Here is a 19863-nt window from a genome sequence, read left to right as displayed (position 1 = left end):
CAGAGGAGACGGAATGCAAACACACCTGCACGTATCCAGGCAGACCCACAGATTAAAGCTTGCAGGCTGTCTTGTTTCTCTCCTGATGTGCCTTTGGAGATTGTGCTCTCAGCAGCTCCCTGACAGGTTCCCCACCTCTGCCTCGGCAGCAGTTACGAATCCCGGGTGGGGGCAGATGATGTGCCATCACCAACCCTGAGCTCAAACTCACAGCACGGCAGAGAAGTCCTCAAAGTTTTCCCAAAGCTCCAGTGCGGCACACCTCATTCTTCTGCACGTTAATGTTTGCTGCTTGGGAGCCAGCTTCATGTTCCCTGCAGCTCTAATGTGCCAGGGAGGAGCTCTTGGAGAGCTGGGAGCACTGCTAGCAGGGTGGCACGGACCCGGAAGAAACAAGCCTGGGAGATGTCATCTTGCCTAGGACATGGCTCCTGGTCTCTCAGCAACCCAGCTTCTTCCTTTAGAAAGATGAAATATTCTATGATCTGTTCCTGAGTTGTTGCTTTTAAGACTTCTGAGTGTTTCCCAAAGTGGGGGGTGAGTTCCCCTCTGCTTCCCAAGGAAAGAGGCAGAGCTGGGGTGCAGAAGGGATGGGAGGTCTCGCCAGGGGAGCAGAGGGGATGCATCAGCTGTGGCATCCTTATTAAAGGAGAGGCAAGGAAGGCAGAGGGCACCTGGGCTCAGAATAAATTCACTGTCTCAAGTGCTTTTGTAAGCTCCTCTGAATTAACCTCCCAGTGCTTTCACCCCTGTCTCCAAGCAGAGAGAGCAGCACGCCCCTTCCTCACTGGGTGCTGGGAAGATGAATTCGCAAACATTTTTAACGCAAGAAGGCAGAAGAATGTCTAACTGGATGGAAGACATAAGGAAAACCCCAAGAGTTTTGGGCACCAGGAGCAGCCCACAATTGCCACAGGATGAGGAAAGCAAGGTGAGTCCTCTGCTGCTGACGGCAGCCTCCCTGGGAGCACAAGGGGGCAGGGATCTGAGCAGGGATAGCTACACTGACGGTATTCCCAGTGCAAAGGTGCTGCCAAAATCCGCTGACGCCTTTTCTGTTATCAAAGGAAGCGCCGTGCTGATCAGCACGGGCAGAGAAATCCAGCCCCTTCCTTTCTGGAACACCTCGAGGCCATGATGTGATGAGCCAGCAGATGGGGCAATGCAGTCTGACCTCACCTGGGAGACAGGGAATGAGAGCGACCCATGGATTTGGGGCAGGCATGGGAGAGCCAGCACAGAACCCACCAGTGGTCTGGGAACAACTGCAGCTCGGGGGATGGCTCCGCTCCAAGCTCTGTCCCTCCTCACCAGGGACTGGAGCTGAGACAGGGAAGAAAAATGAGCATCTGGAAGTCCATATGAATAAGCTAATGCCGCAGGGCTGTCAGTCATGTGCTAATACCCTTAGCTAAAGAAACATATTGATCCTGATTGCCTGGAATTGCACTTGAAAAGGGCTGGGTGACATTTCCAAGGAGACACGAGCTACTTTCAAGTCAATTAGCGGCATTGGAGGATTCATGCTGAGGGGACGCACTCACCTCCGAGGAATGCCAGGAGAGAATGAGAATTGAATTAAGCCTTTTCATACACCGAGAAACAAATCCTTTAATGGCCTGTAACAGCTGACAGGACACCCAGGGTCGCCAAAAGCATGCTGGCAGCAGCTAGGTGAAAAAGTTTCCCTGTGATGAAGCTGAGGACTGCAGAGCAGCTGAATCACTGCAACAGGCCCAAGAGGGCATCCACAGGGTAATCCTCTAAACAAGGGAGCAGAGGGAAGCAAAGTTTAAGTTCCACTTCAACAACGCAGGTAAAGCTCTTCATTCCTCTCCAGGTACCTGATCTCCCTCTGGGCTCAACGGGAATGTCACAGCCAGCACATCTTACGTACCACTGAGCATCGTGCCCCTTGTGGAACAGGCACTTAAGTGAGGTCTTCTGCCCTGCTGCCTTCCCAAAAATACTCCTTCCTCCTATGGATCCCAAAGCCAAAGCCGAGGACCCCAGGCAGGTTTGAAACCACCACAGCAAATCCAAAGGCAGAGAAATCAGTGTAACTCTGCAATGCCTCTGGTTTTTCTATTTGCGGGTGCTCTGACCCATATTTAGTTTCCATGGTTCCTCTTATGTTCCTATAAACATGAGGCTTGTACCTGAATTCAAGGCTTTCTGGACAGTTTTACAGAGATGATTTCCTGCTCTCTCACAGCAACTGCAGTCATTCTGTCTCACAAGCCAGGGAGCAGAGCCCTTCGATCCCTGTGCAGGAGGGAGTGAAAGCCTTCCAATCCACCCGCAGGGTGAAAGTGACCCCACCAGCTACAGACTGGCTGAGGCCTCAGAACTGAACAGGTCCCTGGAGTATTTGAATCTTCCTGAGTACGGCACAGGAAAATGAAAATGGACAGAGAAGCCATCGCCCAGGTTTTCTCCAGCCTCAGTTCTGCACCCTCTCAGACACTGTGGGCTTCCCTGTGATAGCATCTCTCAGCCACGAGCCCAAAGCCATCTTCAACACACCAGTGACATTCAGAGGCCCCAGAAATGCCACCATGTTCTTATGAGTGTTGCCACAGCCCAGGGAAAGCTGCCCGTTGTCCCACCTTCCAAAGCCAATTAGTTTAGCTAAGCCTAAAACCCCAGTCATGTCCTCAGACCCTTCCTCATCCACACACCTACACCAGGGATGCTGCACTACGAGCTCTAATGGGGCTAATCCTTCCATGCTGCAGCAGCACAAGTTTAATAGTGAGATTTTTTTTACCCATCCTCACCATGATGCAGGTTTTCCTAGTCCAGTACAAACCAAAACCCTTTTGGTGTTCCCCTGGCTTTCCCCCCTCCCCTCTGCTACACTCCTGAACTGAATGATAGAGACAGACAGCTCCAGGCCCAAAGGAATTCAAACGGAAGTTGTTGTTCTCAACTCAGCTGAAGAGAAGAGCCTGTGTTTATAAACCTGCAGGCTTCGAGCAGAATAAAAGAATCTCCTAATAGCCCCTGCAGACAGGAGACTTGGGAAACGGATCCTCCCGTGGGTTTGCCATGGCGCACCCCTCGAGTTTTTAACCAAGCATTTTCTCATCCGAGTTTCTTATATGGCCAGTGATTTTCCAGAGAGAAAATGAAATCAGAATTCTGGCACATCTGAAGAGTCCTGCAGAGCCAGAGCCCCTGTTCTTTCGGTGGCACCTCAGACCAAAAACGTCTATCCAAAGCACAGCCAAAACCCTTAAGAAACCCCTTTTTTTCACTAGAACAACAGAGTGCAGCGTGTCAGGCTCATTTTGCAAGGACTGCTAGGAGCCTGGATCTCAATTAAAGCTCCCAGGGCTCAAAATAGCCTTTTGCAGTATTTGCAGCCTGTAACATAAAGCATGGGTCATATTACTGAAAGCACCTGAGAAACACAAACGGCTGAGGCTCGGCTTCAAAGTGACCCTTGCTTCAACACCCACTTCTTTTCTCCTGTGGATGGAAAGTGGTTAAAAGCAACACATAAGTACCACTTAATGCTGAAGAAGTCGGTCAGACCACACCGATGCTTACAGGTAGAGAGCTGACGCACACGAGTGACTTTTCCAAAGCCATACAGTAAATCCAAAACACAACTGAGACTTAACCTCGGGTCTTCCAAACCCCTCCCTTCCCCCCCAAACCATTGCACTTTGCTTTCTGCTCGCTAATAAAAGCCAGCTGAAGGGATATGGGATGGCTGCGTGGACACACTCAGCAACCAGTGCTCTAGGGAGGAGTACAACCGAGAGAGAGAATCCATTCCCTCTGTGAGATGGGAAGAAAGCAGAGGGGCACAGCAGGGTGCTCCTGGCAAGATGGGAAGGAAAGCAAAGGGTTGGTTTTTTTTGTCTTTACTGTGAAGAGATGTCTGCATTTCCCTTATTAACAGCAAGGCTCAGCCCTAGCTAGAGAACAGCAGGAGAGGCTGAAAAATGGGGTCTTTTCAAAGAACCATTTCTCTATAAATATCAAGCATGAGCTGCTGCCCGTGAAAGCAGCCCATTACCTTTCTGGGGTGCTCTCACCCAGCCATACAGGAAGCCAAACTGATGAAATGATCCTTTCTGGGTTTCAAACAAAGCAACATCATCTCCCCAGCCACCAGCAGTCCAGAAGATGCCACTAAGGGACTAAAACATATAAGAAAGTCAAATTTGGTTCTCCCAGCATCTGTGGGGGCAGAGGGGATGGTTCTCACTTCCAGGTCTGAAGGACCACCATCTCACTTGTATGGAGATGCCACCATATGTGCTGACCTACGTGACCATGTTTTAATAAAAGGAGAAGTAGCTCCCTCTACTGCAGAGCACCACGTGCAGGAGGGGCCGACCCAGCCACCCTCAGCCCCGGAAAGGAGTCTGCCACGATGGCAGTAGGGTCACGGATGCCGTAGGATGGGAATGGGGACAGACAGAGGAACCAGAGGGAGATGTGCTTAACAGGCCAGGTGATGAGCTGCTGGCTTGAGGGGTAGGTGGAAGGGGGAATGACCAGGTGTCCGAGGAAGCTGGAGGGATGGGAAAAGGAGAAGACTTTTAATAAGTCTTAAAGCTGTTTGTTCTGGCCCTAGCTGCCATTATGAATTTCTTCTGACCTTGGCAAAGATGATGCAAAATCCAACCCAGCATGAAGTGGAGGACTCAGGTAATTTTTTTTTTTCCCAGCCAGCTTCAATTCTCATCAAATCCCAGTTCACCCCAGCAATCCCTATCACAGAAGTCTCAGTGACCCCAGGAGACAACATCCCTGCACTGGGAAAGCACTTTAAATACACACACACAGCCCAGGGGCAGATCTTCCCACTACCTTCTCATGTCTATGCCTCAGGGCTCAGCTATGTCTTCTTACATAGATATTTTTATGGAGGCAGAGGAATTAAGCTTTATTAAAATACAGGCTGTGATTCTCTCTGTCACATGCACCCACGACAAGGGAGTTCAGCGTGACATGTATCACCAGGAGGGCTACCAGTAAAATTGCAAGAACTAGTAACCAGGAGAGCCAGGTTCAGGCCAGAGGCAAAGAGAAGACACAACGTGACGAGGGGCTGGATATCTCATATTGCTCTCACGTGTGTCCTCGGGTCAGGTGTGGAGCACAGACAGTGAGGCCAGGCAGCAATGAAACAATGCTGATCATGTTTCCCTTGCCCTGTGCCATTCATACTCTAAGGCTGTTCCAGCTGCAGCCACGTGCTCCCCACACAGCCACAGACAGAGAGGATTTCATTCTCTCTAAAGCTAAATCTCTAATCCAAAAACCTGTGGATAAAAAAACAGGGTTGGGAAAGGAAGCAATGACCAGCTTTCAACACCCAAAAAAAGTCTGCACAACCGCCTGGGTGCCAATAGGACAGAGATAACGATATTGAAGTGAATAAAATCAATTGTTCTGTAAGAGCTTTCTGGGACCATTAGTTAATTAAGTTGCCAACAGATAAAGGTCTGTACAAAAACCTCTGATCACCTTCAGCACCCAAGATTAAAGAGGACTGGTGTCCACCCCCTGCCTACCTGCAAAATCCCAAACTGTTCATTCTCTGGCTGCTCTCTTTCACAGAGCAGCAAGAGTTAAAAAACAAATCCACACTTCTTCTGCAAAAGCAAAGGCACTGCCAAGCACGAGAACACCAGGGAGAAGGCAAGCACGCGGCTTGCAAGCTGCCCAGCTTTATTATTTCTTGAAACAAAGACATCTCAGTGCAAATGTTTTTCAAGAGGTGAAAGAGATGCAATAACTGTGATGAGTCCCTTTCAGACACATCCACCCTCCTTTTGGGACCATCACTTGGGAGATGATGAGCAACTTTTATTGCTTTGCCCATCCCAGGCCCCACTGCCCATGACCTCCCGCCATGACGAGGGAAACACGATCAGCACTGTTTCACTGCTGCCTAAATCCACCTCCATGCCCCCACGCTGGAACTAGGTGATCTCTAAGGCCCCTTCCAACCCAAACTATTCTAGGATTCTGTGATCCCCAGCCCATCAAAAGCCACATTCCAGCTTTCCCCTTAAATGTTGAATTGGCCTCATTCTGCCCCAGGGAATGGCGAACCTACCTGATCTTTGCTGCGCTTCTGTGGCCTCAGCAGAGTTAAACTCAGGTAGGGTCCCCTTTGGGAAAGTGCTCCCCTCCATAAGGTGAACTGAAAAGGAAAAAGGGATTTGGAAGCCCAAGAACAGATGGGAGCAAAGAGGGACTGTTCTCTAAAGACCTTCAGTGACAGGGTACTGAACAGAGTATATTCAGAGCACCATGAGGCTTGGCAAACAGGAAAGTCAGACTCCAATTACCTTTTTAACCACCCCTGAAGATGCTCCAGGACTAAGCATTGCTATCCTCAAACCCTGCCTTTCCAGAAGTAAGGGCTTCCTGGTGTACCTTCACGCTGCTGGTGACCCACAGAGTCCTTGTCACCACATTCCCACCCTCGCACTTAAATTTCACTGAGGAGCTGAAGTCAGGATTTACGTGGTTCACACACAGCTGCTGAGATGGGGAGTATCTTTTTTCTCCCGGCTCCCCACGTGAATTACAGCCCCCTCTGGGCAGTGCAGAATTGCTTTTGAAGAGGAGCTAGAAACACTTCAGCACTTTCTGAACAGATAAAAGGAGAACTGTCGAATCCAGTAGTTGAGGGGAAGAGAGAGGTTTCTGCTTCCCGACGGCTGTTTACAGCTCGCACAGCCTGGCTGGGGCAGCATTAACCACCGTGGTGCTCCAGCAAAGGCACCAGCACCACCCCACGCTCCCGTCTGCCACAGGAGCAGACCATTGCTCAAACAGCAGCTGGTTAACATTCAAATCCCAGGAAATTCATACACCCCTTGCTGCCACCCAGGTTTTCTGAGGCTGTTTCCCAGCGTGCTCGAGTGAGAGCTGGACTCCGTTTTTCCAGCTAGCTGCAAGGCAGCTGCTGGAAAGGCTGGAAAGACAAGCTCCGGGGGAAGACGTGGGCACATCCCAGCACTCCTCTGAAACAGAGTAGGGACAGGCTCCCAGTACATCACAACAGCCTGACATGGATGCAGGGCAGTGCATGGCAGTACGACCCCCGGCAGGGCTGGTACCACCCCAAAGCCAGCAATGAAACCTTAAGAGAGAGCGTAGCATTTTACCCTTTGTTTATCCCAATCTCCCAAGGCCTTCCAGCAACGCACGGCTCAGGAACAGCTTTCATTACTTTGCTTAAACCCTTTCCAAACCCATTTAATCTTTAGCATCCACAGCATCCCATAGCAATGAGTTCCACAGTTTGCCTACACGGCATGGCAAGCAATTTCTCCTCCTGAAGCACCCCCAAAGTAATTTCACTGCAGATGCAGAAAGAGATGAAAAAGCAGGGGGCAGTCCGGAGGAGAAGAAATTAAACCATCACAGCTTTAGGAAGAGCTGGCAAGGAAAGGTTAAACGAACTAAGTTCATTCAGCCTAGAAAAAAAAAGAGAAGACTAAGGCACAGAGGCATAACAATCTTCCAGTAGCTTGCAGGTTATTAAGACAGCAGTCGATTGTTCTCTGTGTTCAGTGGCAGAAGAAGAAATAATTTAACTTGGAGCAAAGAAAGCTTAAGTTTAGACATTTAAAAAAAAAAAAAAAAAAAGATTAAAAACTTTCTCCCTAGAACAGATACAGGGAAGTTGCAGAATTTTTCACTGGAGACATCTACGGAAAGGTTAAACAAACACCTGTGTGGAGGGGAGAGGTGTAATTGATCTTGCCTCAATGCCAACACACAGTGTAGATTATCTGCAGAGGCTTGTTCCAGCCCTCTGCGAAAACAAAAAACTTTTAAACTACCAACAAAAAACTTTTTAACTGCTTTCTTCATGCATTTTTAATTGCATTTTAATTTTTGGCCTCGTATAGCTTGAGACAAGTGTAAAAAACAAAGCCGTGGCTAACACATCAGAAATTACACGCTTTCCATTCCTTCAATGTAACAAGAAGATGTAGAAGTTAGAACATAGATCTAGATATATGTTGAGCTATACAGTCACACCAATAAATATGTATGGGTGTCGCGTCCCCTTTTGCTGTGCCAAAAATAGCACCAAATTATGCCAACCAATGAGAAACCACGTTTCATTAGGAAATGAACTTTAAAATACAAGATTAAAATGTGGTTTTTAAATCAAGATTTCCTGCTTGTTGATTTAAATCATGATTAAAAGGGGTGATTTAAATCAACCACCCTGAAGAAAACAGGCCGCCTCCTCAAGTCTTTAGGGTGGAGATGACAGAGGTGCCCCAAAGACCAGTCAGGTAATTCCAGTTGCTCCTGCTCTGCTCTTTCTCCAGCTTAGCATTCCTACCATATCTATCTTCTCTGAAGAAAAAGCAATTTCCATCCCCAAGCCTGACACTGCAAGTCCCTTCCACCACCCTTCTCTGGACCTCAAGCCTGCACAGTTCTCGTTCCCAAAGAGCATCATCAAGAAATTTCAAGCTGACACAGAATCAGTCTCAAACAAACCTCTCTGCGACAATTATAATCAGATCCTCCCTGGATGCAAAAAGGGTTTCTGAGCATGGGCTCCAATCACAGCTTGTGAGTAATTACGACAGGATTTTAAAACCTGCCCCTGAGAACAAGAGGAATGTGGAATCAACACGCCTGCTCGAGGGGATGGAGGTACACACAGAAGGGGGGAACTTCCTGCCAGCAAGACATGGAGAAGAGAGTCCCAAAGACCTCATTACAGATGGATTTTGGATATTTCATCCCAGAGCTGGTCTAGAACATCAGGCTGCCACAAAAGGTGGTGGCTCCACATTTCTGCTGAACACTTCGTCCAGACACGGCCAGGTCTCGTCTCCAAAGTTACGGCATAGGCTTCATGCAGAAGAAGCTTTCACAGAGCTCTGAAGAGAGCTCCAGAGATCCTTTGGTTTTCAGATTACTCTGCCAAGACCATCACCAGAGGTTTCAGTGTGCACTCATCTGTCAGAACTAGGCTGAACACCAGCTCATTTCCCTGGGCCCGTGGACACAGACAGGACTGGGAGAGAAAGCAGAATCCCCGGACAGGATACTTCCCAACCTTCTCTTTCCTCCAAATCAAAGATCTACCTGTGGTTCTGAAGATTCCCCAAATGAATCCCACCATTTAAATTTATTTATCTATTTATTTACCAGATCTGATGTACTGAGGAGCAACAAACCAGCAAAAACGCTCAACTTCAGTTGTTGCAAAGCCAGAATTAACTCTCCAAGCAACACAGGTAGAGATCCAGCCTACCTGACCAACCTCCACAGGCCACAAGGAATGTCCCAGCACCAGAATCTGCCTTTCCTTATAGAAGAAGTGAAGTACTCTGAGCAGAAAAATGAGAAGTTTCCAGCAACAGTGTGTGAAATGGAGGCAACTCAGTCAGGCTAAGATGACATCTCTGGGAATCACAAAGATCTTAACCCAACCAGTCCATCCAGGAAGGAAATTCCTCATGGGCATTTTAACGGTCTTGGTGCTGGCAGTTTCAGTGGAACATGAACAGGAGTGGAAAAATCTATCAGCAAGGATGGAAGTGGAAAGGAGAGACCAGGACAAATGGAAAGAAATAACCAGAACTCCAAGAGGGATTGGTCATCCCACAATCAACTTGAAATTTTCTCAGTGCCTACTGAGATTTCATCAGAAGCAAAACAATTCCACCAAAGGATGTTTCAGCACAAATCCACCAAACTAAAAATCCAGGATTTTATCACCAGCATGAAAAATTGTAATTTTCCTTGGTTTGGCTTTTAAAAATCAAAAATCAAAGATTTTTAATGGTATTTTTCTTATTATTCCTGACATTAAATGAAACAAGAAAGAATGGCATCCAGGCAGGATTCACCTGTCTTTCACTTCCCACCTCTTCTAACTTGCCAAGACTTCCTTCTTCTTTAAACAAAATACAAACAGTCTGGGAAAGGAAAAGCTAACTCATGTTAAAAGCTGCATCTGCAAAAAAGTCAAGGAAACTTTGAATCAAGGACAGAATAGGAATGAAAGACAATGAAAACACTACTAAAAATAAGTTTTAAGCTCTCCATTAAGGAAAGTCCTTCTCCTGTTCAGTAAAATTGAACCCTCGGCATTTTTTTTCTGTGAATTGATTGTTGTATTGTTTTGTTTGGGCTTTTTTACTGGTTTAATACGTTCCATCTGCATTAAGTTGGGCAGCACAAAAGGGCACTGGGCAAGTCAGACTCGAGATTTTCAGCTTTGGCTCAAAAGCCAAACTCTGTTGTTGATTGCTTGGGTAGAACAGCAGAGAGAGGCCAGAGTAAGCTTTAAAAACAAATTCAACACCTTCCACAGCCCGAGAGGCATCTCTTTCCATCTGCCATCTCAAGCAATTCTCCTTGCAGCATGAGAAGCAGTCCAAGACCTGAGCATATTTTGCAGATCCTCCTGTGATTTTGCAAGCTCACCCCATGACGAGGGGAAGAGCCACCGCCTCATCTGCCTCTCCTCCTCCCAGCAAGCAAACTGACTGCCTGGCCCTGGATTCTGCCATTAGAGACAGGAGGCGTTAAGAATTCATGCCTGCTGCCAACACTGCATTTTTTGGAGAGGTCCTGCACTCAGGCAGAACTAATGAGCAGGCAAAGAAAGGGAAGAGCAGTCAAAGCAGAGAACACGCACACAAACACAGCCGAAACGAGAATGCAGACTTATCTGGAGGTCCTCTCCCCTGCAAGGCACTTCGGCAGCGAGGCATAATGAAATGTTTACCCGGGGGAAGGGATGATTGTCATACCTGTGATACGGATGGGGAGGCTGAGGGAGGAAGGATATAACGGTGCCCAGGCGCACTGGAGGGCTGTGTTGGAACTGGGGCCGGGTTTGGAAGCACCGATCCTGACACTTCCATTCAGCCGAGGAGATCACAAGGGGAAGGCAGTGCCTTCAGATGGCTCCAAAGGCTGCAAATTCTCAGCTGTAAAAATAGGCCAGATAATACCTGTCTGAAGGGGATTTACCCTGCCTTATGTGCAAAATACTTTGCAGTCATTGGACAAAGGATTTTATCAAAATACAGCCAGAGGCTGGATGAGATATTAACCTCCCCCTCTTCCAGCTACTGCAGAAAAAAAAAAAAAAAAAAAAAAAAAAAAAAAAAAAATCCTGCTGGCTTCTGGGAGCAGAAGGCAGCACTTCTTCCTGCATTTCTGCATGGAACAGCCAGCTGTGGAGCTTGTGCTTACCACTAACAACAACTTTAACTGCAATGGGAGAGCAGAGAACTTAATCACATAAACAAATAGGACACGCAGAGATGGGATTCCCAGAGGGACAGGCTGCACCCACAGAGCAGTCTGCATAAGGAAGGATGCTCTTCAATGTACACATCTCCATGTACAGCTTTGCTGAATTGTCGCTGCCGGAGAATCGTAACTAAAGCATTTCTCACTTCCATCTGTTTCTGTTGTAAGCCACAATGTTACAGCAGCATTTATTCCTCTTTCCCTTTCTCTTCCCCGGCCTGCTTTTTCCCCGAGCATCCAATTTTTTAGGCCTATAACCCTGAAAATGATGAAAGTCTCCCATTGATTTCAATTGGCTTTTGTTTAAGGGCTTGATAGCAGAGAGAAAAATTGAATGATCATTCATTGAACGAGACAGATTTGGCCCAGTTCCCTAGCTGGTGTAAATCAGCACGAGCACTCAGAACTCGGAGGCTCCCTGCCCTGTGCTGATGACTTAGTCCACTTCTGTGCACATCAGGAATTTTAATGATGCTGCCCTGCCCTGCCAGCACATGGACCCAGCGTGCAGCTTTTAATGCTGCTCAGCAGCCCCAGCTCAGGACTGTTCATGATCCGCCTCACTCACCTTCAAGAGAACCTGTGCCACGGGCTGGAAGACAGCTCTGAAGCTGCCAGGGTGCTCCCCTGGGGCACAAGTCTTTTCACTGCCACCAGGTACCCCAGTCTACTGGATCATCGCTCCCAGCAAGAGGTGGAGCATCCCAGTTAATCCCAGTTTGCAAACCAGGACGCACCTAACATGTTACACCCGTACTCTGGACTGTGGCAACGGAAGGGTGGCACCTATCTATGAATTTACTTTGCCTCCCTCCCTCTCCTTGCTCACCAGAGGGAATTAGCCTGCCTGGGATTAGGGCAGGCAGCCTGTGCTGGCAGCAAGGCAAAAGGCACAAGGGAGGCTTTGCAGCAGCACGTGCCTGAGGCAAGACAAGAGGCACACCAAGCACAACCCTAAAGCCACGCTGCTGCTGGAAATCCCCTGGAATTACCTCCCCCTCATGATGCAGGTACTCTTTGTCTCCATAGCTCACCTGTAGGCCTGTCCAACCTGAACAAGGTGCTCCCGAGAGGGGCAGGAGAGGTTAAGGTGCACTACAGCACTGTCACCAGGGCTAGCAGTAAGTTTAGGGTCTGAGCAGGAGTGAGGAGGCAGGATACAGGGCCAAAGGTAGTCGAACCTCTGCCAAAATGTGTTCTTCCATGGGTTTTCACTCACCTAATTAGAGACATACTAAAAGAGACAGTCTGGAGGAGCAAGAACCATTTGTCTACAAGCCTCTAGCATTGATCAGCTGGATCTTTCTTTCCCTACAGAGGAGATTGCTACAGTAGTCCAGGAAAGGAAGGGGAAAGGCAAAGCAGAGAAATGAACAAGCTAACAAGAGGAAAACCTCTGGCTGGCAAGTCTCTTGCTCACCTTGATTAGTCGAGCAGGATACAGACATAAAATTACAATTGCTTCCTCCATCCCCCCCTGCCCCCCCCTCTTTGTGTGGGGAAGATGTTAAAAACGTCAGGCTTGATTTACCCTGACACACTGACTGACTCACGGCAGCTACAAATCCTCCCCACCAAACCAACCTCCTCTACCTGCCACCAGGCTGCAGATGGCGGGGGGAGGAGGGGGGAAACCATCTCCCCCTCTTGCTGTGCACATCAAGCCAAATAACCTCTTCTTTCACCCACCTCCAAAAAGCAGACAGGCAGCTTTTGTTCAGGTAGCTGACGCTGCTGCACGAGTGTGTTTTAAACAAGGCCACGCAATCTCTCCTTTGCTTTGTGCCTGTCTGTGCTCATTTTTGTTGATGCAAGAATCTGGGGATGTGCTGGAGCACACATGTTCAGCTCAATCTGACCACTGCCAACTGAATTACAGCTCAATTTCACCAGGGTGATTAGCTCCAAAAGGAGAAAGGAGACGGCAGGGGGAAAAGTAAACGCCAACCTATCCTTGTGCAAACTTCCAAAGGAACAGCTAAAGTGTGTTTTGGATAGAAAAGCAAGAGAAAGCTCTAGGCAGGAGGGAAGGAAAAGGGGTGGATAAAAGGAGAGAGGGAAAGAGCTAATAGAAGCGGGTGCGGTGCAGTCTAGGATACAGTTCTGGCACGTCTCCAGAGGTCAAAGCAGTTCCTATAGGATGGAGGTTTTCTTTTAAAAATACTAATGGGCTGATTTGCAGAGCTGCCTGGCTCCCAGGTCTCCCACAGAAACTACTCCTCAAACATCATTAACATGTGTGCACTGCTGAGAAAGCCTTCCAAACACGACCCCGCAGCCTGACTGCGGCAGCCGACTCGAACAGTGCCCGAACGAGGGATGAAATGGATCAGCCTCCCCTTGCCCAGGCACCACACACCACCCTCACAGGCCGGGCTTTGCCGTGGCAGCGTCACGGCTCAGGGCTGCCATGAGATCCACACACCGGGCTCTGACCTCTCCAGGCCACTGCCTCAGCCCCACGGGCTTGCGGTGTCTTCCACGCTCCTCAGGCCAGATGGTGCAGGTGGGAATCCTGATGCAGCCCAGCATCGTTGCCCTTCCTTCACCACCTGCCCTGTGCTTCCTCACCCAGCACACAAGGTCTCACGTGGTGGGAGAAGAATGGGAAGATCTGCTCCTGAGGAAAGGAAGTGCTGCCAGTCAAACCACATCCTCCAGCACTCTGAGACCCTGTGCCAAGACAAGAGGCCACAGCAGGCATAAGAACATGGCCACAGCCTTCCCCAGAGGAGGAGGGGGAAGCAAATGAGGATATCTATGACTCTCTTCTTGCTGCCAACCCTTTGATTACATTCAGCCTCCCCAGGGATCTATTCCATGATGATCTAGTCCTGCGTCACATCTATTCTCCTCTTTGGGACTCCGCAGCAGCAAGTGATGATGGAACATATATGTAACTATGCATGTCAGGAGAATGAACTTACCTTCATTTTCTTTAAACCGTTTGCTTAATGAGTTCACTGGGTAACCCACATCACAAGATGCTGCAAACCACCCTACTCCTCTCTGGACTACACTTGGCTTGATCATCCCCCTCTCCCAGCTGCCACTCTATGCAAACAACACATCTCGGTCTGACTAATCTCCCCTTGCGTGGAAGCTCCCCTGTACTTTAAATCACAGACTCTATCTTTTGGAGGTTTCCTACACCTTTCTCCCCAAAAGGTAGTCACAATTCCAGAAGTGGCAATTTTAGAGAGAGAACTTCCCTCACCCTCCTGATAACACATCTGATTCCTGGGACTGACCACCACTGAATGCGGGTGAGACGTCCAAACCCCACACCAACACTGGCAAAGTGTCCCTTCCCACTACTCCAGACACTGAGGAATCAACAAAACTGTTCATGTTGTACTTTTCAGGAGGTTGCTGGAAGGGTACTTTGTCAAATTACCGGAGGGACCAACAAGACACATTCCAGAGCTTGGGGCTACTTGTATTTACTAGTAGAGCCACTACTGAGCTTATATCTTATCTACAAAAGCAAACCCAGAAACCTCTCCGTCCCAAGAGGGAGAAAACTCCATTTGCACAGTACAATACAACACAACAATTCTCAGTGACATTGGCATGCTGAGCTTCCTTTTGCAACCTCCTGGTTAAGAAAAGCTCCAAAAACCGTGTGTTGTGCCATAAACAAAAGCAGAACAGCTGGAACTGCTGTGATACAGAATCCCGTTTCTCTGTAGTTATTTATAAACTCTTCTTTCCAATAGTTGGGAGCTTCATAAACAAGAGCAGATCAATACACCTGAAAAGGTAGAGGCTGATCAGAGGGAATTAGATGACGTTGGTGTATGCATCTTTTGAAATAGGAAGAGAAGAGCTGATCAAAATGTGTAGGTCAGAAAGGCCTTTTTTTTCCTTTTTTTTTCCTTTTTTTTTTCCAACCAGATATTTTCTCCATTTCCAAATAAAATTTTCTAAGTGCTTGTCTTAAAAAAAAAAAAAAAAAAAAAAAAAAAAAAAAAAAAAAAAAAAGTATTTCCTTTTCTCATACCCAAGCTGAAGTAATTTCCCATTGGAAAATTTCCCATTGGAAAATGCCAGAAACCAAATTCATCATGGCTTTGGGAAGGGTGGCAGGGAGAAATGACTTGGGTCTTATTTTCCACTAATTTTTCACTCAAATCCAGTCACCACCGTTCCAAAGCTGTTGAGAAAAAGAAAACCAAAAGCATTCTGTTCCCAGCAGAAGCAGTGCAGCTTTTGGACAGATGTGGTTATTCTTCATGTGCAAAAAACTTAGGGCTCCCGGCGGCTGAGACAGCCTGGAGATCACCCCCAGCCACGGGAACGCGGACACAGCGCCGGGGTTTCTGGTCTGAGAGGCCGGAAACCGCGTCCAACTCTCCAAGCTGCCTCGGAGCCACTTCCCCAAGCTGTCTGCAATCCAAATCAAATCACATCTGACTGCAGGCCAAGTTCAGGAAACTCGATTATCCTTCTCCCCCTACGCGATGGGAGATGGCAGGTTGAGGGGAAAGAGGAGGAAGGAGTGAAAAATTAACACAAGCACTTAAGACGTTATGAAACTGCAATATGCATCTGTAGCCTGGCCCCTGGTCCTCCAGCCCATACATTATTTAACAGAAAAGAAAGCATAAATGAGCCAGAACAATAGCTAGAGGGCGGGAAAGGAATGTATATATATATACACATATATATATTTAATTCCTTAAACCATGCCCATTAGTTTTGTTTCTTATTTAGGATACTGCATTAATCATGCTAATATTTTACAGCCGGGCTGTACACTTTAGCCATTACTTTAATCAAAGCCATCAGCGTACCCAAGAACACGCTACCAGGTGGGAATAGCTGCTACCGCTCACTGTTAATTACTTTGCATTTTACAGCAATCAGCAGCAGGGGCTGAGATCATAATAAATTCATGACTTATGGGTCCATAAAATCATTACCGTAGGAAAATATGTTTTATCAGGCATTCGTCGGGCTGCTGCTCAGAGAGAGATTTCTTGAAGGAAATGACACCCATGAAATTAAACCGATCCTTGCAGTCAGCAGAAATGCTAATGTGGGCACAAACAGAGCTGAGGCTCATGAGGAGCGCAGGGAGGGGACGACGGAGAAGGATTTCACCAGCCTGGGAGGAGGGGAGGCACTGGGGGAAGCCTACTCACCCCAGGATAGGCGGGACAGAGGGAGGACAGGGCACTGGCAGGAAAGGGAAGAACCAAGAGGAGGATGCAGGGCTGCTAAGGAATCTCAGCATCATCACTGTCACAGCCTGAGCCTGCAGGAACATTGCTCCGTGGGGCATCTCAGCACAGGGACACAGAGGGAATACTTACTCACACCCTTCCAACAGGAGAATCATAGGCTGACCTGAGCTGGAAGCAACCCACAAAGACCATCGTGTCCAGCCCCTGGCCCTGCACAGAAACCCAACATGAGCCTGAGAGCATTGTCCAAACACTTCTTGAGCCCTGGCAGAGAGGGATCCTGCCAGATAAAGACACACTGCTGAGCTGATGTGCAGCAGCTTCGTCAGCCCGGGCTACGTTCCCTCTCCAATGGCAGTTTTCCAGAAGGAAAATCACAAAATCACTTCGCCTAAATAATGACGCCGAGGGCTTTGCACACAGGCAACAGCAGCTTGGCCTGAACTCCCTATCCCCAAAAAGGGTCAACCAAAGGCAGGAGCTTTGATTCAATCCCCTAAAAGCCCACACAGGTTACATGGGATGTGATCAGCACAGGACCTGCTCCACACGGAGCACAGCAATGCCATTGCAGTAACATTGAGGGAGGCAGCGAAATCAAGCAGTGCCAAATTGACATAAAGAAGCAATAAAGAAGCCTCAAGATTTGAGAAGCATGAAAGGAGCCTAAATGAACTTGCTGAATATTTTCTAAGTCTTTTCTGCACTTGCATAAAATCCCATGGCACTTGCAGAGTCATTAGCCCTGCCAGTTCCTAAAAAACAAACAATAAGTTCACTTCTGATTTTTTTTCTTTCATTCTTTTTTTCAATCTAAGATCAACCGAGTTTTCTTTGGCAAGAAGCCACTGGCTCTTTAGAACTCTCGTGTTTCTTGGCCTGTGAAAATGAAAAAGTGAAATGCCAACTAGAAAATACCCCCAAAGTGTTAAATTGGCTAAGCCCTTGTTTTTTGCTGTTTGTTTCAGTCTGAAAATACTAAGGAAGCTCAGTCATAGCCCGTTTGTTTGGTTTATTCGCCTCTTCCAATTACACTGTGCAAACAGGGAACATTATTTAGTGTTATTTAAGCATGAAATTCTAACAGATCATTTTAAATATCAAGGCCCTAAAAATAGATCTTTCTATCAAGGCATAGCAGGTCTAGATCTACTGGTTTGTTAGCAGCCACCAGGGTGGGCAGAGGATGGGAAAACCCCGGTGGAGAGCTCTATGTGTGAGAGATTTGTTCCTTTCCTTCCTGGGATTATGAAAGTCTGGGCAGTTTGGCTCCAGGACTGCACTGCTGGGGCTGGTATCTGAAGGAACATGGAAGCAGAACCAACAGTGTGGCCCGAGCACACCTGATACCCCCAGAACATCCTGCGCAGTGCTCTGGGCTCTGCCACTCCTACAGGGCCCAGAGGAGCAACACCAGCCAAGAGTCACCGGGGATCTCCAGGGAAGATCCCTCTGGGTCTCACCTCCATGAGACATGGGCTGTAAGAGGGGTTTTGTTATGCCCTTCAGCCCAGGTGGTTTTCCTACACAAAAAGGAACGGCTCTGTGTGGTGCCTGCACGCCCATTCCATGGAGAATGGGCCCCCACACCCCCCTTACGGCTAAATCAGGATTCCTGGTCAGACCACATCACGGTTCCCTCTCCCAACACTGCACCTGGATTTCTTTCCCTTAAAATCTAGGGAGACATGGGAAAATACAGAGGGCACGGAACACCCAGCCCATGCTGGCCAAAAGGAGAACACGTGGACCTGCACTGTGTTTGATGCTCCCCGGTGTAGTTGAAGCTTTCCAGAGATTTCCACACCATAGCCCAATAAGCCAATACCACACAGAAATAACAGCCTCAGAGCTACGTTAGCCTGACACCAACCTTCATCCAGATTCCAGCTGCCTTGGGCTACACCAAAATGTCCTTGCTGTCCTACCTGGGGCCCCAGAGCAAGCCTCAGGGCTCGGGTTGCAGAAATGCTTATATCAAAACCTCCTGTGCAGCCCCATCAGCCACAGGAGACAACCCCAAGCCCACTCCCCAGCCCTCCTTCCAGGCCAGTGCCGGATAAGAGGTGATGTGCCAATGAAAACTCTTTGTGCAGAACAAGCTGTGGCTAAGAGCAGGTTGTGGCAGAGCTCTGCTGTCCCCAGACATGCTGCTTTTCTTTGCATGCTGCCTTTACCTTAAGAAACCCCAATCACTCTAATCCCTGGGAGTAACTTGTTCCACACACAGCCCAGGCAGCTGCTCACTGCTTGGCATTGCCAGCCTGGCTTCAGCCCTGGCTGAGGGAGCAAGGAGGAACCAAGACCTGCAGCCAGGTGCTCCATCAGCCCCTCAGGAGCTCCTGAACAACCAGGGCAAGCAAGCCACAGCCTCTCTGTGTGACAAACTGGCTTTCTTTGGGTTTGCCTCTCTCACCAATCCCCTTCCTACCTCTCCAAGGAGCAGGAATGATCCAAATCACATTCCAACGTCTCCATGTGTCAACACTCTCCAAGATTCAGAAGGGCAACAAAACACAGTGAGCCATAAGGAAGACACTTGCCTGGAAAACACCACACTCCAGCCAAGCCTACCTTCACCCTCCAGGAATTAGGCCAAATTACCTGAGCTGGACCATCCTGTGTGGCCCAGGGCTGGACCACCACCCTTCTGCTTCCCTATAGTGGGTTCCAGGTTGACAGTTCCTACTGGGGCCGTAAGTAACTTCATCTGACAGGTACTGCAGCCTGGAGATTTCCCCTTTAAGGCCCTACCCAGCTATAAATATCCTTTTCTTCTTCAGGGAAAGAGCGTCGGACCCAAAGTGTATGAAGCTTCCTGACAGGCTGGGAAAAGAGAAGAGGTTTAAATGTCAGCTAAAACAATCTTCATTTTCTTTTCTAAATTTGTAAAGCTCCCCGAGTCACTGAAGTGAGGAATTTGCCTGTTTGAAGTTCAGCCTGAAAATCCTTTTGCAAAATATTTGCTGAAACACAATAATGTTGGAATTGGAGGGGATTAAAACGGTCCTTGCCCCATCCCCCTGAAGCCCCTCTTTAAGAGGGTTTCTGTAAAGGCAGACTTAGGTCCCCATGTCTTGAAGGCACGATACAAAGGAGAGAGGGAAGGAAATAAAAACGTAAAGCTCCTAACATCACTATTACTGAAATGCCTCATTTGACATTTTGACTGTTTCAATTAGCTAACAAGGAACGCTCCACTTAATCCACCCGCAGATACCGAAAGAAACCGAGTCTTTCCCTTCCCCCATCCCACATCCGGCCTGGCAGCTACTTCCCAGCCTCCTGAGAAATCCCAGCCTGGGTGATGGCTCCTGCCCCAGGCAGCCAACAAGGCAGAGCATACCCAGCCCAATGCTGGCTGACATTAGGGAGCATCCTTCCCTCAAAC

The 19863-nt window shown here is 48.3% G+C and overlaps 1 long non-coding RNA gene across 10 annotated transcripts in view; it reads right to left on the bottom strand.

Annotated features, from left to right (window-relative positions):
- Positions 1-19863, bottom strand: part of LOC125330204 — an 85672-nt gene that overhangs the window by 20272 nt on the left and 45537 nt on the right. For 2 of the 10 annotated variants that reach the window (XR_007205414.1, XR_007205421.1), the window contains exon 1: positions 10776-10996. The exons of 4 other annotated variants lie outside the window; for them this stretch is intronic. This is a non-coding gene — a long non-coding RNA (uncharacterized LOC125330204). Of the gene's footprint in view, positions 1-6085; positions 6173-10775; positions 11006-19863 lie in introns of those variants that run through there. 4 more of the 10 variants (XR_007205416.1, XR_007205422.1, XR_007205420.1 and 1 more) reach the window with 4 other exon arrangements.

Source organism: Corvus hawaiiensis, chromosome 9 (assembly GCF_020740725.1).
Source record: "Corvus hawaiiensis isolate bCorHaw1 chromosome 9, bCorHaw1.pri.cur, whole genome shotgun sequence".
NCBI classification, from domain to species: domain Eukaryota; kingdom Metazoa; phylum Chordata; class Aves; order Passeriformes; family Corvidae; genus Corvus; species Corvus hawaiiensis.
Note: the sequence above shows the minus strand (reverse complement) of the source record. Positions and strands in the feature narration are given on the sequence as shown.